The sequence below is a fragment of the Dasypus novemcinctus genome, chromosome 17, assembly GCF_030445035.2.
Source record: "Dasypus novemcinctus isolate mDasNov1 chromosome 17, mDasNov1.1.hap2, whole genome shotgun sequence".
Taxonomy (NCBI): domain Eukaryota; kingdom Metazoa; phylum Chordata; class Mammalia; order Cingulata; family Dasypodidae; genus Dasypus; species Dasypus novemcinctus.
Genome location: NC_080689.1, coordinates 11,177,093 through 11,192,412, shown reverse-complemented (window position 1 = coordinate 11,192,412; position 15,320 = coordinate 11,177,093). Strand labels below are relative to the sequence as shown.

The following is a 15,320-nucleotide window of genomic DNA, read 5'->3' as shown; positions in this document are numbered from 1 at the left end:
GCGCCGCGCGCCCCGCTTGCTCCGCCTCCTGCCCGCTGTTGCTGTCTTGGGGCTGGATCCTATGGGCGAACGATCCCGAGGGAGAAGAGCTGAAAGGAAAAAGTGAATGGCGTTTAAAGCCCTTTTGCAAGAGAGAAAAGATTGGTCGTGACGCCTAGTAGAATGTGCCGAAGGGGTTCCTAGGGCAGCCGAGCGGGAGAGTGTCAGGAGGGAAGGGTAGATATAAATATGACAATCACGTCTGAAATTATTCCTTCCTTCCTTCTCCCCATCCCCCTCCGCCCCGCTCCTTTTTTTTTTTTTTAACCTGTTTACTATTTGTCTCCTAATTCTCCTTTAATAAAATAATAAGTCCAATAAGGCCGGGGGCTTTAATTTATTCTCTGTAATCACCAGCGCCTCCTATATAACGCGCTGATGTTATTTGTTCCTTGAAACTGAATTAACATCACACGTAAAAGTAATAACCAGCTAAGAAACGCTGATAATTGCCATTTGTTTATTAGATACTTTCTGTATTCCAGGTATTGAGTTTTACATGGATTATTTTATTTACTCCTCCTGACAGCCATATGAACGCCTATATTACTAGACTATCTGTTTTTTCAGGTGAGGAAACAGACATAGAGGATTTGTTCAAGCCCGTAGAATGGAGAAAGTAGAAGGACGGCAAAATTCAAGTACATTGTCTCTGCAGTTACTAATAAGTACAATGAAGTAACAGTTTTTTCGTTTGTTCATGACAATTGAACAAATTGTCATGGATGACAAAGTAATCCTTTGAGATTAATTTACTAAGAAATCTTTTTTCTTGCCTCATCTTTGAATGGAGAGAATATATCCCATCATATTTAAAACCTAAACATGCAGACATGTTCTAAATGCTCATTTTTTGCAACCCTGTGATATATCATTTTATTGAATTTACTGCATTATCTACAAAAATATGAGCAACTCTGAAGATCCCAAAATATAAATCTTGAAGAGTACTGGAAAATAATTGAGATGCTAACTCAAAAAAGATAAAGCCGAAGGGCATTTCTGATTTTTAAAAATCTTTACTTATTTATTTAAAATATTTTATTTATTTTTAAAAGATACATAGATCACACAAAATTTTACCTTAAAAATATATAGGGCTTAATTCTTTATGTATGTGAAACTTCTTTTCTGGAAATAGAATTTCAGAGTTGGAAATAGAATTAAAAGGTTCTTGATCCAGTTCTTTCATTTTAGTGTTGAGGAAACTGATCTGAAAGAGATTAAATGAGTTGCTCAAAGTTGAACAGAATGTCTTAGAACTAAGCTGAGGCAGATATTTGGATGTCCTAACTTGGAGTTAAGTATTTTCTCATCATGGTATTCCATATCTAAAATCTGATTAAAAAAAAAAAAAAAGTAATGTTGTGTTTTTTAAAAATGGATTTTAAAAAATTTTAAAGATACATAGATCATCCAAAATGTTACCTTAAAAAACATAAGAGGTTCCCATATACCCCTACTCCCCCCCCAATCTGATTTGATTTTCATAATAATAGGTTAGTGTAACTGGTATTACCCACATTTCCCAGATAAGGTAAAAAGACATTCACTGGGAAGCACATTGTTTTAGTGGCATCACCAACTGCCCTGGTAGAAGACGGGTTGAGAGCAAGACTCCAAGCAAATCCTGTTAGGCACTGGGATCCTGGGTGAGTTACTTCATGAAGTGAGTTACTTCATCTGTTAGTCTCAGTCCCTTCATCAGGAAAGTGCAGTGCCGACTTGTTTCTTGAAGAGTTACCAAAGGTTTGGAGATTATGTCACACACTTGGCACAGAGTAGGTACTTAATAACCAAATAGTTGTTGATTTTAGAACATTCTCTGTCATAGGAGGCAGTCTGGAGAAGTGGAGAAAGAGCAGGATTTGGAGGGGCCCACAACTGAATTATGATCCCTATCACCATGGCTACAGCACTCAGCTAGAATAAATACTTTATATGTCAGAGCTTTAGCTTCCTCACCTGTGAAGTGGAAATATATAATGTCTACTGCACGAAGTTGTAAGGATTGGAACTAAAGTAAAGTGCCTACCCTGTTCGCTGTTGACTGTCATCAGAGGAGATATCTGGCAGGATGGTGGTGTAGGAGAGGGAAAAAAAAGTTTTGAGTCTGAAAATGTGGTAAAGATTCTTGTGCTCTTTATCCCTGTGGTTTTTGGACCAATCACCTAACCTGAAGCCTCAGTCAAGCTCTTCATCAGCAAAAACGTTTTGCCACAGGTAAGATTAAAGCTTTTTCCCCTCCAAGTACTTCCCAACTTTAAAGAAATTAATTAATATTATTCTAAGTGTCTCTGAAGCAAACATCTCAGGGTAGAGGAATGCCCCCTGAAGAAAAAAAAAAAGGAACTATAACGAGATTTATACTTCTGCCTAGCACCCTCATGGAGAGACTAGTGGTATGGCCTACCCACTCCTTCCTGGATGCATTACCTTTTGATTTCTCACTGGATCACTAACATGCACAGTGCTTGCACTTAGTACGTAATTCAGTAAATGTTTGCTGAATGAATGAATAATGAACAAAGTATATACTGAGGAGTCTGGGTTCTGATTCCTCTTGTTGGTAGTATAATATTTAAGATATTTATATTCCAAATGCTTTATCATTCGTTGTCAAAATATCTGAGCTCCTAGTAATGGATGGCAGTGATGGCAGCACAACATTGTGAATGTAATTAACACCACTTGTATACATGGAAGTCATTAAAATGAAAATGTTATATTATACATATATTACCAAAATAAAAATGATATATATAACTGAGCATAAATAAAATTTATTAAAGTGAATATAACAAAAAAAAACTTCATATTTTGGACCAGCATTTCTATCAATTTAGGGTCACAATTCTGCTTTGAGTTTCAAAAAAACTGCTTTCAATGCCATCATATAATTAATTGTTCTATTTTTTATTGTCATTTCTCATTTCTTTCACAATCAGATCATAATATATAGATGCATTTATATACTTAAAGTACTGGCTTTTTGTAAAACTCTTTCATGAGCTCCTTGAAAACAGTATCTCTTTCATCTTTGGGTTCTCAGCATCTGGCATGGGGTCTGGCACAGAGCATGTGAACATTAATTGTGTGCTGAATGAATATGAATGAATGAATGAAACTTTTTCTGGTCCTCAGGCATTTCCATTAGACTCCTGGAACACATTATTTTTTGCCTTATGATCTACTTTGGTGGGTATTTCTTCTACATATCCCGCCAAATGATTTTTAATTTGAGTGAGCGTTAGAATCACCTGGAGGGCTTGTCAAATATTTTGCTGAGCCCTACCCCCAGAGTTTCTGATTTTGGAGTCCTGGGGTGGGGTAGAGGAATTTATATCTAACAGAGTTCCTAAGTGATGCTGATATATGGCTGATTAGTGACCGTATCTTACAAACCACTGCATTGAATTAGGCTACTTGAGGGCAGGGACTGTCTTGCTCACTTCAGTATCCCCTGAGCCTCTAGCATACTATCAGGCACATAGCTGGTTTAAATACTTGTCTTAATTTGCCAGGACTGTTATAATAAAGCCACAAACTGATTGACTTAAACAATAGGGATTTATTGGCTCACAGTTTTGGAGACTACCAAGTCCACGATCAAGGTATTGGCGGTCCATGCCTTCTCCCCTAAGTCTGCAGCATTCTTGTGGTGGCTTGCTGGCAATCCATAACTCAGTCTCTGCCTCCATCACATGGTGATCTGTCTCTATGGTCTCTTATGGCTTTCTGCAACTCAGTTGTATGTGTCTTTGTCTCCTTATGAGGACTCTGGTCATATGGATGCAGTTTGGCCTCATCTAAATAGGAGTTCACAATGAGTCCTCACCCACAGGACTGGGATGGTGAGGGTGATAGAACTTGAGCATGTCTTCATAGGGCACATGAATCAATCTACCGTAATAATTCAAAAGGTTTTTTACTGAAGCTAGACTGAAGTATATGGATGTGTATGATTAAATGAGATTAAAACATGGCACATAGTAGGCTATGTTTGGTTAAAAAAACAAAACCAAAAACTAAATGTGACATTTCTTTCCTTAACTTCCTCTTCTAAAATGACAGTCAAACATCAAGATGTGTTACTCGTAATGGGAGAGTTTAGATTGGAATAACAGTTTAGAAAGCAACAAAAGCCTTTTTTAAAGCCCACCTGTAGTTCATCTATCTAGAGCATTTTAACTCAAGAATTTAAAACTTGTTGATTGCTTTCTAGATGCAGAGAAATATAGCAGAAAACATGACACACATTTCTTGCCCTCATGTGCTTTCACCCAGTGAAGAAGTGAGGAACAAGAATATCACCAAGTGTGATGAAATTAGGAGTAGACTGCTACTGTTAAGCATTCAGTAGTATCTATGCAACTCAATCTTCATTAATCTCTTCTATTAGAACACATCTTTTTTACAGTCTATAAAATAATATGTTTAGCATGGGCCTAAGGGATATTTAATAAAAATAATAAAGTTAATTGGAAATTCTTTGGAAAAACATATGACTTTTATATTTCTTCTTAAAGGTAACCAATAGAAATAACATGAGGAATTTAGAATTAGCCAGAGGTATATACTCACAAATGCATTGGTGTTTACATACAGATACCTGCCATTTGTGAAACAGACTTGTCTAAGTTCCAGGAAAAACAAAAGTTTCTAGATGGAATAAAGTGCACATGTGGAGTTTGCCATTTGAAGAATCCTATGGTAAATCCTTTCATAAAGGATATAATTATTCTGAATTACCTCTTTTCTTATCTTTTTGAAAATGCACATTTTTACTCCTGGATTGTTTAATGTGAAAATCAAAGGTTGTTCCATAAAACAGTCATTCAATGGAACCTAATTTTATTTTTTAAAAAGCTGCTGTATTGTTGAATTCTGGGTTCTTACTCTTGCTATGTTTCTTATTAATTTGGGGTTTGGGATTTGGGGCAAGTCATTCACTTCTTGGACTCAGTCAACTCATCTGGAAAATGGGGAGATTAATATTTCTTCATAAGGGTATGGCAAGGCTTAAATGAGATAATTGATGTAAATCACTTGGCTCAGTGTCTGGCAATCAGTAAATGTTACCCTTGCCATTAGTCTTTTGCAGCTGTCAGCACTGTATAGTATATATAGTATATATATATAGTATGGTAAACAAATAAAATGGAAAAGTGGAAATATGGATTCTAGGGCCAGGAGGGCCAGTGATTAGCCAATGAGATTGGGCAAGAAACAAAAATTTTCTGTGGGCCTTGGTAAAATGAGGAGGCTGGACTAGGTTGCTCTGGTACCCTCTTGGTCCATGGCTCCACTGGCTGCCTGTTGGCTTAGACTTGAGGTGCATTTACTACTTGCCCTTGAAGCTCAGTTGCTGGTGATAGCTCTACACTCCTGGGCAAACCTGTCCCCACCCGGAGGCTGAGCCGGTGGCACTGGTTCCACTGGGTCCTATCTGAAGCACTATGTGTGACTGCAGCATGGGTGTGGCCTAAAGTCACAGGAGGGAAGGAGGGGAGCTGACTTCTGATGGTTTGTTTTCTTCATTAACTTTTTGGGGAGGCGTTCGTTTTTACCCTTTTGAAACAGATCAAGTTATCTGCTTTTCCCACGGTTTTGGATAGCATCTTTGTTTTACATTCCCCAGCAGTTTCACAGCTGGAAGAAAGCTGAGGCCAAGGTGGGCGCTAACGCCAGGGAAGATCATTGGAAAAATTGGGCTTTTTATGCAGTATTGGTTGAGCGCTGGCAACTCTGGAGGGAGATTTCTAATTCTTTCATTATGAAGTTAAATTTTGACTGTATATCAAAGGGATTTTAGTAACCCAGGATTCTTCATTGTGGCTTGACCTACATGAATAGTTACTGATGGACTTTCCAAACAGGAGTGGGTAAATATCCCCAGGATCCCTTCTTAGGTAAGTAGATCCTGCAAATATACCTGCTCCCCTAGGGCCTTCCATTCAGTCCCAGACCCGGGACTGCTGTGGCCAGTGGGGGCTCGAGCCCGGCAATACATTTCGGCTCTATAGCAGGCACCAGCAGCCAGGCAGCTTCCCAAGCCGACTTCGCTGTCAGGTGGCAGGGGGCCGAGCCTGTCCTCGGACTCTGGGTTCATTCACTCGGTATCTCCGGAGGGCCCCCACTAAGGCCAGCACTGTGCTGGGTCGGAGAGAGAGGGGCGAACCAATGCGCAAGGCCCGAGGCTTCCTGAGGCGCTGCATTCCGGCGGGGGCGGCAGAAAGCGCACCAGCGACCACAGCCGCCGCGGCGAACGCGCCCAGGGGTGAACTCAGGCCTCCCTGCAGAGCGCCCCGCCAAGCAGGCGCCGTCGCGAACCCTGTTGACAGAGGAGGAAGCTGAGGCCACGAGGGCGACCTCCCCGCCTCGAGCTGCGCGAGGTTGTGTGGCAAACGCGGGAAGAGTCCCGGCGGGAAGGGCCCTGGCCGGCGGGGTCGACTGCGCGGCGGCCTCCGCGACGCGGCGCGCCGGGGCCGAGGCCGGCGCGGGGACCGGGCGGCGCTCCCGCCCTCCCGCCGGCGCGGGGCGGCGGCCCCACGTGACGGGAAGCGGCAGCTGTGGCGGGGCCGGAGCAGCCCGGGCAGCCGCGGGCCGGGCGAGCGGGGTGGCGCGGCGGCGGCGCGGGAGCCCCAGGCCGCAGGGGCGGCGGCGCGGGCCGAGCGCGGGGCGGCGGCGGCGGGCGCCGGTGAGTGCGGGCGGCGGGCGCGGGAGGGCGGCGGCCGGGCCGGGCCGCGCCGGGAGAGCGTGCGGAGTCGGGGAGCAGCGCGACGGAAAACGGGGTGTTTGGAGGGAGGAGGGACGAGCAAGCGGGTCTGCCCCCGGGGGTGGGGGGCAGCTGTGTGCGAGCGGCCAGGTGTGCGACAGTGGAGGCGGAGTGTGTGCAGGCAGGTGTAATTGGGGGGCTGGAATGCAAGGGTGGGGGGTGGGGAGCAAGTGTGCGGCTCGGAGTCGGGCATACGGTCTTGGGGGCCGCGTACTTGGGGCGAGCAGGCGTGCACATGCGTGTGGGATGGCAGGTGTGTGTGAGTGGGGGTGAGCATGTGTGTACGCTGTGTGAGGAGGGACTGGGTTGCGTTGGGTGTAGGTTTAGGGTTTAGATCTGGGAGACGTAGAGCTTGCTTGGTGAGGGGGAGACTCGGTTTTCTGGGGGAGAGGGGTGAGGAGAGCCCATCCCGCCCCTTCCTGGGAATGGGCTGGGCGCTGTAATTGACGTTTCCTGGAGCTCTTTGGCTTTGGGAGCTCAAATTGAGGGTCCTGCGTGGCCGGAACCATTGCCTGGATTGGGAGGTTGTGAAGGAAACCCCGCACGGGTCCTCTGGGTTCTTCCCAGAGCAGATGAACTGGAGTCCACACCGAGGTGGTCGCGAGAAAAAGCAGGTTTATTGACGCCGGGGACAGCGGTGTCTCCAATCTGCCTTCCGCGACTTTGAGGGGTTTAGGGTTTTTTATCGATTCAAAGGGGCGGGTGGAGGTCGTTCCATCACAGTAAGGAGTGTACACGAGGTGAGCCTAACCGAAATAACCATAAACAAAGGTAAGGTCAGTCTAGAACAGCCATCACGGTAGTAAGTATACACAAGGGGGAGCCTAGTTTTGAAATAACCATAAACAAAGGTAAGGTCGAGCTAGCCAGTGTCAGTAATTTCAGGCATTAGCTTTTGGCTATTCTGTAATATACTGGAAAAATAAGGGGGAAAAAAGCATCTAGATAACGTTCAGTAGTCACTGTCATTTGTTAATTCCTAAGCCTCTGTTAAATGAAGTTTCAGGCTTCATTTTTGCTTCAAAACAAGCTGGGCACTTTTGTTTATCAATTAAGCTGCTAAAACCATTTCAGCATTAGGTTATGGAGGACAGAACTGAACTGCCCCAGCCAAGACTCTGGTGTTGGTGGAGACGAAGGTGGGGTTGGATTTAAACTGCTGTGGTTCAGTAGGGCAGGGCGGTGTTGGAGAAGAGGGAAGAGACCCGTGCTGGGGTTCCTGGCCGCTTGTTAGAGCACTGGGGCAAGGGTGCTAAAAATCTCCCACGGGGTTTCTCCATTCGTTTGCCTTCTGGAGGTCCAGGTAGAAGCTGGATTTTCTGCTTTCTGCTTGCCTCCCTGTGTTACATGGGGACGACTTTTAGAAAAAAGCTGCGGTCTCCAGTTGTCTGCTCCTGTCATTGCTTCCTTCCCGTGTGCTGATGGGTGACCTTCACAAAGTCCCCCCAGATGACTCTGGGGGCCTTAGCTGGCTTGCGGGAAATGGGGGTTCATGCGGTGCTTCTTAATCATATGGATTGCCTGGGTGCTGAGGTGAAAACGTGGAGCAGCGTTTAATCATTGATCAAGTGGTGGTGGGCGCCCCCTCCAGCTGAAGGAAGGCGGCAGCTGCCGTGATTGTAGCGGCAGGTTCGAGCGTTGGTAACCGCCGGTGCCATGATGATCTTCCTGCAACATGAGCCGGTTTATCTGAAGTCGGAATTAGTGACTGTGCAGTCGGCCCACGTGTGCCCACTGCCCCCTTGCTTTGGATGTGATTCTTTCTGTTGGTTAGCCAGAAGCTGGCAGAAAACTGAGGCCGTCCTGGCTCAGTGGTCAGATAGAACATCTCGCCAACTGCTTCCTTTTTTCCCTTCCCTTTCCGCCAGTCAGGCAGTCTCAGCAGTCATGGAAGTGGCCTCTTTGGTGGGTAGTGAAAGGCCTGAGGCACTAGAAAGAGCAGTGACTGGACTCCAGGAGTCTGCCCGCAGCTAGCCCTCCACAGACCCCATCCAGCCACAAGCGGGAGGCAGTGCCACATAGTGAGACATGAGCATGGGGCTTTGGGTTCAAATCCTGGCTTACTTACTGAAACCTTGGGCAATTCACTTGACATTCTGAGTATCAATTTCCTCACTCGAAGTAGGGATAATATTAGAAAATTTGTGTGCATATTAGAAAATATCTAGGGTACAGCATTTGGCACAGGAGCTGGCACTTAGGTGCTCAATAAATTATTCATCAATATAAATGAGGGGATAGGGCAATAACTCTCTCAGCTCTGAAAATCAATGGTTATATGATCTGAGTAATTGTTAGCCCAGTAAATGCTTTGTTCTGGAGTTAGACTCATGGGTTCTCAGTTCCAATTTGCTGTACACACCAATAGATAGATACAGAGATTGGGGGAGAAGTGTGTTAATACCCCTAGCTTTCATTTACTCTGCCTTGTCTTGTCCACCCACGATTGTAAGCCATCCTCTGGGCTCTTGGAGAGAGAGCTTGATTCACCCCTGCAGGCTCCCCAGACCCCTTCAGCCTTGCCATAAACAGAAGTCCATCACCAATCTTCGCTAGGCTGTTTCAGCTGACAAAGTTTTAAAAGCACAGGACGCACTGTTTAAAATGCTATGCATTCTGGTCTTGATTTGCAGCTGGCATTTGTGTTAAGAAAATAAAAAATGAAGTCGTATGGCTTCTTCCTTCACACTGATAGTAAAGTTTTGTGATCCTTTAAGAAAACTCGAGTAAATTTTACTTAATCGGTTAAGCATCTTCATCTTGGGCTGACTCCAGTCCTCATTAGAAATACATTAAAGTAATCATTTGTGGCAGCCAGGTGTTTGAATGCTGTTGAATAATTTGGCCCATACTTTACAACTCATATCCTCTTTGGCAAGCCTGGCCTGCTTTTCTTTATTAAAAAATATGTAACTACTAAACGAAGGTAGACGTAACCACTTAATTTAGGGCTACCCTAAATGAGATGGAGTGCTTTGTGCAGAAGAGCTGGAGAAGGTTGTAGTAAAATCATGCAAATGATCTGAAATCAAGATCTTTTCTTGATAGCAAAGTACTGCTATTGAGTAAATGGAAGTTTTAAGATATGCAATGTAAATAAAAGGGGACCACTGCCTAGTTAGTGTCTAGTAAGCACTCACTGATTCTTCAGACTTTTGCTAGAAGGACCAGAATTGAAAAAGATGCTGTGAAATGACTGCCCTACACACCCCTGTTGTCTCTGCTTCTCTTCCAATTCCCCTTTCCCTTCCCAAGTCAGCTTCATGAGTTATAACTGTTGATATAATATTCTAGACTATCTATATGTGTGTGTATAATCATGTATATAAAACATATAATAATATAATATACACATATACTATAGATGAATATTACCCAGGAAGAAAGATACGGAGTATGAGTAGTTACATACAGGTATACACCACTGTAATATCAAGATGACAAGTTAGATGTTAGACGGTAGCTACCTTTTTCCTCCTGTGCTTAGATGCCCTTACAGGTCACTGAAACGGGTTTATTGTGCTTTAATTAGTCTTATGCTGTTGGAGATTTGGACCCGAAGCGTATCGGGAATTAAAGAAAGAGAGAAAAGAGAGTGAAACAAAGAGTAAGAAAGAGAGAGAGCTGGGATCAGGGGGTCTGCGAGTAATGACTCCTCAGACAACTTTATTTTCTACATGTGGCATTATATATACTCAAACTATCGAGATAACAAGCAGTGTAACTACACATTAACAAGACTCATAAATTAAAGAACTTATCTCAAAGCACAAAGATTTAGTATTCCTTTCAAACTACAAAGTGTGTTTGCTCGTATTTCTCCCTGCCGGGGACAGCTCTATCCTGTTGACTCGAAAGGCTTAATTGCTGCATTCCTATGTTAAAAGCGTAGCCATGGAAACAGCACGTCTCTCTTTCCAAGACCACCATGCCTCAGTTTCCAACATTATGCTGTCTTTGTCAGTTGGGTACAAAAGATAACGTGAAATGGTTGTTAGGTAGTGTCCTAATTTTTGAAAGGGAGAAAGTTCTCTTTGGTACCAGTCAATGTATGTGTTATTGGTTCCTGGCAAATTTCAAGATGCAGACGTAAGAGAGGTCATTTCACCATGAAGACCTAAGAGAGGTGGCTGTGAGAGCTTAGAAGAGCCTGGCCCAGCACGGAGTGCAGTTCAGGGAGAACAATTTCCGCCACATGAATGTATGCCCTGCTTTGGTAGGATTACCAGGCTCGTGAAGAAATGTATAAGTGAATTAGGGCGAGGCAGTTTTGGTGCTCAACCCCATTTGGTGAGAAGCATTGACTGTCGTGACAAAAGTTGTTTAGGGGACATAGGGCAGGGGCAAATCATCTTGGCAGCAGAGAAACCCCAGGAGGTGGGATAATAGACTCCTGATGGGGAAGCAAGAACCCTGGTAGGTGGCGGTACCACAGTGGACGGATCTGTGTAGTCGCTGTTTTCTTCAGGAGGACTGAAGTTCTAAGAGAAGATCAGAAATCACACTTGAACCTCTCAGAAAATAGAGCAGGGAGAATATGGCCTGGAGTAAGAAACAGAAACTGAGGTTGAAGTCCCTGTTCATCACCCAGTAGCTTTGTCACCTTGAGCAAGTCCCGTAAAATGTCTCTATCTCCAAATAATATCAGTCTCTCAGGGTAATTGCGAGGATGAAAGGACAATAAGGAAAATATATCAAACATACAGAAATTCAGTGCTCAGAGTTTCTCCCAAGGCTGGAACCAGATTATCAGCCAGGGGCACAGTCAGTTGACTCCCATCCTTTGTCCAGAGGATGCAGCTGGGCAGAGAGAAGGCTCCCCTGGAGAGGCAGCATGGCAGATGGTGAGGGGCATAGGCTGTTGAGTCAGGCTCCCAGGTCGTCCACTTACTCACCATGGTTATTCAATATTTTCAAACCTGTTTCCTCCCCTCCCCTACAGGATGGAATAACAGTGCCTCATGGGCTCGTTTTGAGCACTAAGCAAGCGCTTAGTACAGAGTCTGGCACCTAACGAGCATTCCAGAAATGTTAGCTCCTCGTAGGCCAGAAAGAACCAGAAACCGGTGTAGGGAGGGATTCAGCCCAGTGCACACTCCTGTTTACAGAGGAGGGGACGGGCCCATACGTTCAGAGCAACTTGACCCCAGTCATCGGCAAGCTGCCAGGTCACAACTAGGACTCAGTCTTCCCAGATTAATATTGGGGATGGCTCCTTGGTACTGTGTCCTCCTCCCTCCCTGTGCGTCTGGTGTTGCCAAGTTAGTTTTGGGGCCTGCGATCTGTCAAGAGGACGTTTAGGAGACCCCGTCTCGCCGTTCTTCCCAGCCGCGCTGTGCCAGGTCTGAGAGGCCACCACCACAGCCGCTCGAGACCTGCTTCTTCCAGAAGTGTGCAGATGGCTCACAATTACCCCAGTTCATTCTGAGCCCCTATCTGGGAAGTACTGCAAATGAACCAAAGCCCCAACTCTCCTATCTGAAATTCACTGTCAGCAGGAAAGACTCTTAATTTATAGGTTTTATTCATACCTGTAATTTTAAGCTAGGGCACTAAACTCGAGAAAAATCACCTCTGCAAGTGACTGAATAAAACAGAGCATAAAAGCAGCCCAGCAGCCCCGAGGGCGTGTTGGGAGCTTTCTACTGGACTGTTGGACGGGGTGTGCTTCACACTGTCCTCTGGGCTAGCGTCGCTCAGGTCATCGCTCCAAGGGTCTCCTTTCTTGTCAGGAGAGGAGACTCAGCTTGCTTTTCTCTCGTTATTTTTTTTCTTTTCTCTTTTTACATTACTCTAAAGCAACATGATGAACGGATAAGTCATGATTACATTTGTTTTAATTTAACTTTTTATTTTGAAATAATTTTAGACTTACAGAAGCATTGGAAAAACAGTGTTGAGTTCCCCTAGACCACTTACCCAGCTTCCCCTTTGATTGCCACCTCTCCTAACAACTAACTCAACTACAGACTTATTCAACTCTCACCAGTTTTCCCACTAATTCCCTTGTTCTGATTCGGGGTCCCTTTTCTGATCCACTTTCCCCACCTTGCACTGAGGTGTCCTGCCTGCCTTGTCTCTTATCTGTGACAGTGCAGCAGTGTTCCCTTGTTTCGGGTATGTTGTAGCACGTCCCTCAGTTTGTGTTTTCTGATGTTTGCTCATGATTAGATTGAGGCTCTGCATTTTTGTCAAGAACAACATAGAGGTGACACGTCATGGTTACAATTTTTTCCCCTGTTCTTTAAAAAAAAAAATCATTGTGGTATCATACACAACGAGGCATTGTATGTTTCCCCCACAAGCAGCAAAAGCACCTCTGGTAGACTCCTCCAGGTCCCAGTCGGGTCTGCCGCACTCGGCCTGAGAATGCCAGCCTCCCTCCCCCACTCCTGGTGAGCCAGGAAACAGCCTCCCGTCCCATCCTGCTTCTGTTTTGTTTCCACATGCTTCAGACCCCTAGTTACCTTGTTATATCACCTCTGGGACTTAAGGGAGATTTTTTTCTGAGAAGCCAACTGCAATGACCAAAAAAAATTTCAAGCGTCCTGGTCACTGAAAGACAAAATTATACCTGTGACCACTGACTGAGCTTTTAAGTAATAATAAACTCCACATGACATTAAGAGTAGCATCACTAAGATAACTGCCGTTTTTCTCTTGATCTTGAGATGATAAAGGGTGTAGTTATAATTCATTACTCAATTTCTAGCCTAAGAAGAGAGCATATTGGTCCATAAAACTACCAACTTGTGCACGACTTAAAGTTTTGAGAAAGTGTTCTTAAAAAAATTTTTTAAGTCTATTTTGAAATATTTTTAAGCGTGTTATTTCTCCTGACTGGAAGGTGATTATTAGACACCCTAGAGTGTCACCAAGCCAGATAAGTATGAACTGCGAGTGTTCAGTGGTTTGTTTTATTAGAGAAGAGAAAGAGAACTTCAATTAGTATTTTAATTTGCTAATTTAGCACAGAGTAAGCTTTCAAAACTAGCTTGCAATAGGAGAACTTTGGCTGATGAGGTTTGCCTCTTTTCACTCAATAAAGAATTGAGAGCCTCAAATTTGCTGTTTTTTTTTTTTAAGTCAAAAACATTGCATGGGAAATAGAGGTTTTCAGACCAAAACAAAGTGCCTGTGTCCAGTCACACCTACCCATCCTGTTTGATACCCATGACAGGTGGCCAGGAGAGGAAAGATGTACAGGGGTTAGTCCCACGGGCCAAAAGAAGCAGCTGGACCTGGGTAGCAGGCTGCTCAGTAGATCCCCCACCCTGCTGCTGCTTTGGCCAGGCAGGTGCCCATGAACACTTGGGACCTAATGGCCCGGTACCCTCCACCCAGCTGAGCCTGTCCCCTTGACTTTTCAGGGTCCTTCTCAGGCTAGATACCAGGGTTGAACTAGAAACAGATCAGCTACCATGGGTCAGGCCAAGAGGAAATTGACCTTGCACTTGCCTGTGAGTTTCCTCTCAAGACCATGTGGAGAGGAAGAGGAGATGCTCTACTGCATCACAGATCTCTTCTTTCTGGCCCCTTCCTTCTGGCCACGATGTTTTCCTTTCCGCTGTGTTCTCTGTGCTTACACTTCTCTCTTGAATCATATCTCATTGCGGTTTTGTTCATATTTCCTTGATAACTAATGATGTTGAGCATCTTTTTATGGGCTTGTTAGCCATTTTTATATCTTTGAAGAAATGTCTATTCAGATCCTTTGCCCATTTCTTGACTGAGTTTCTTGTCTTACTGAATTGTAAGAAAACTGGAGACCAACATGTCTTATCGATATGGACACAAATCTCAACAAAGTACTAGCAACCTGAATCAGCTGCAAATGAAAAGAATTATACACTGTGACCAAACACAAGCTTTCTTTAACATTGAAAAATTGATGTAATACACCATTATCAGTAGAATAAAAATAAAAATTGCATGATGATCTCAATGGATGTAGAAAAAGCACTTGGCAGAATCCAACATTGTTTAATGATCAAAACACTCAACAACTAGAAATAGAAGGGAACTTCCTCAGCCTGATAAAGAGCATCTACAAAAAGCTCACGTTGAATATCATGCTTGATGGTGAAAGACTGGAAGCTTTCTCCTTTGTCTCAGGAACAAAACAAGAATGTCCCTTCTCACCACGTCTGTTCAGCAGTGTAGTGGAGGGTCTAGCCAGCGCATTTAGGCAAGAAAAAGAAATGAAAGCCATCCAAGTTGGAACTCTTTCTTCGCAGATGACATGATCTTGTGTATAGGAAACTCTGAGAAATCCACTAAAGAACTGTTAGAACTAATGGAGCTCAGCAAGGTTGCAAGTATTCAAAAATCGATATACAAAATCAGTTGGATTCCTATATGCTTACAATGAACAGTTTGAAAATGGAATTAAGAAAACAGTTCAGGAGTGTTTTAAGGAGGGCAATGATGTGACATTTTAGAAAGAGCAGTGAGAGAATAGATTGGCGAACTGAAGGCCACCAGAGGTGAGAGTTGGGATTGT

At 44.2% G+C, this 15,320-nt stretch overlaps 1 protein-coding gene across 5 annotated transcripts in view; it reads left to right on the top strand.

Annotated features, from left to right (window-relative positions):
* Window positions 1–37: 37 nt before the first annotated feature.
* Window positions 38–15,320, top strand: part of TGFBRAP1 (transforming growth factor beta receptor associated protein 1) — an 85,706-nt gene continuing 70,423 nt past the window's right edge. Inside the window, exons 1-3 of one of the 5 annotated variants that reach the window (XM_058278270.2) lie at window positions 44–680; window positions 1,572–1,691; window positions 2,222–2,262. The gene's annotated coding sequence lies outside the window, so the exon portion shown is untranslated. Of the gene's footprint in view, window positions 1,692–2,221; window positions 2,263–5,526; window positions 5,952–6,021; window positions 6,435–6,699; window positions 6,740–15,320 lie in introns of those variants that run through there. The other 4 variants (XM_058278272.1, XM_058278271.2, XM_004471265.5 and 1 more) reach the window with 4 other exon arrangements.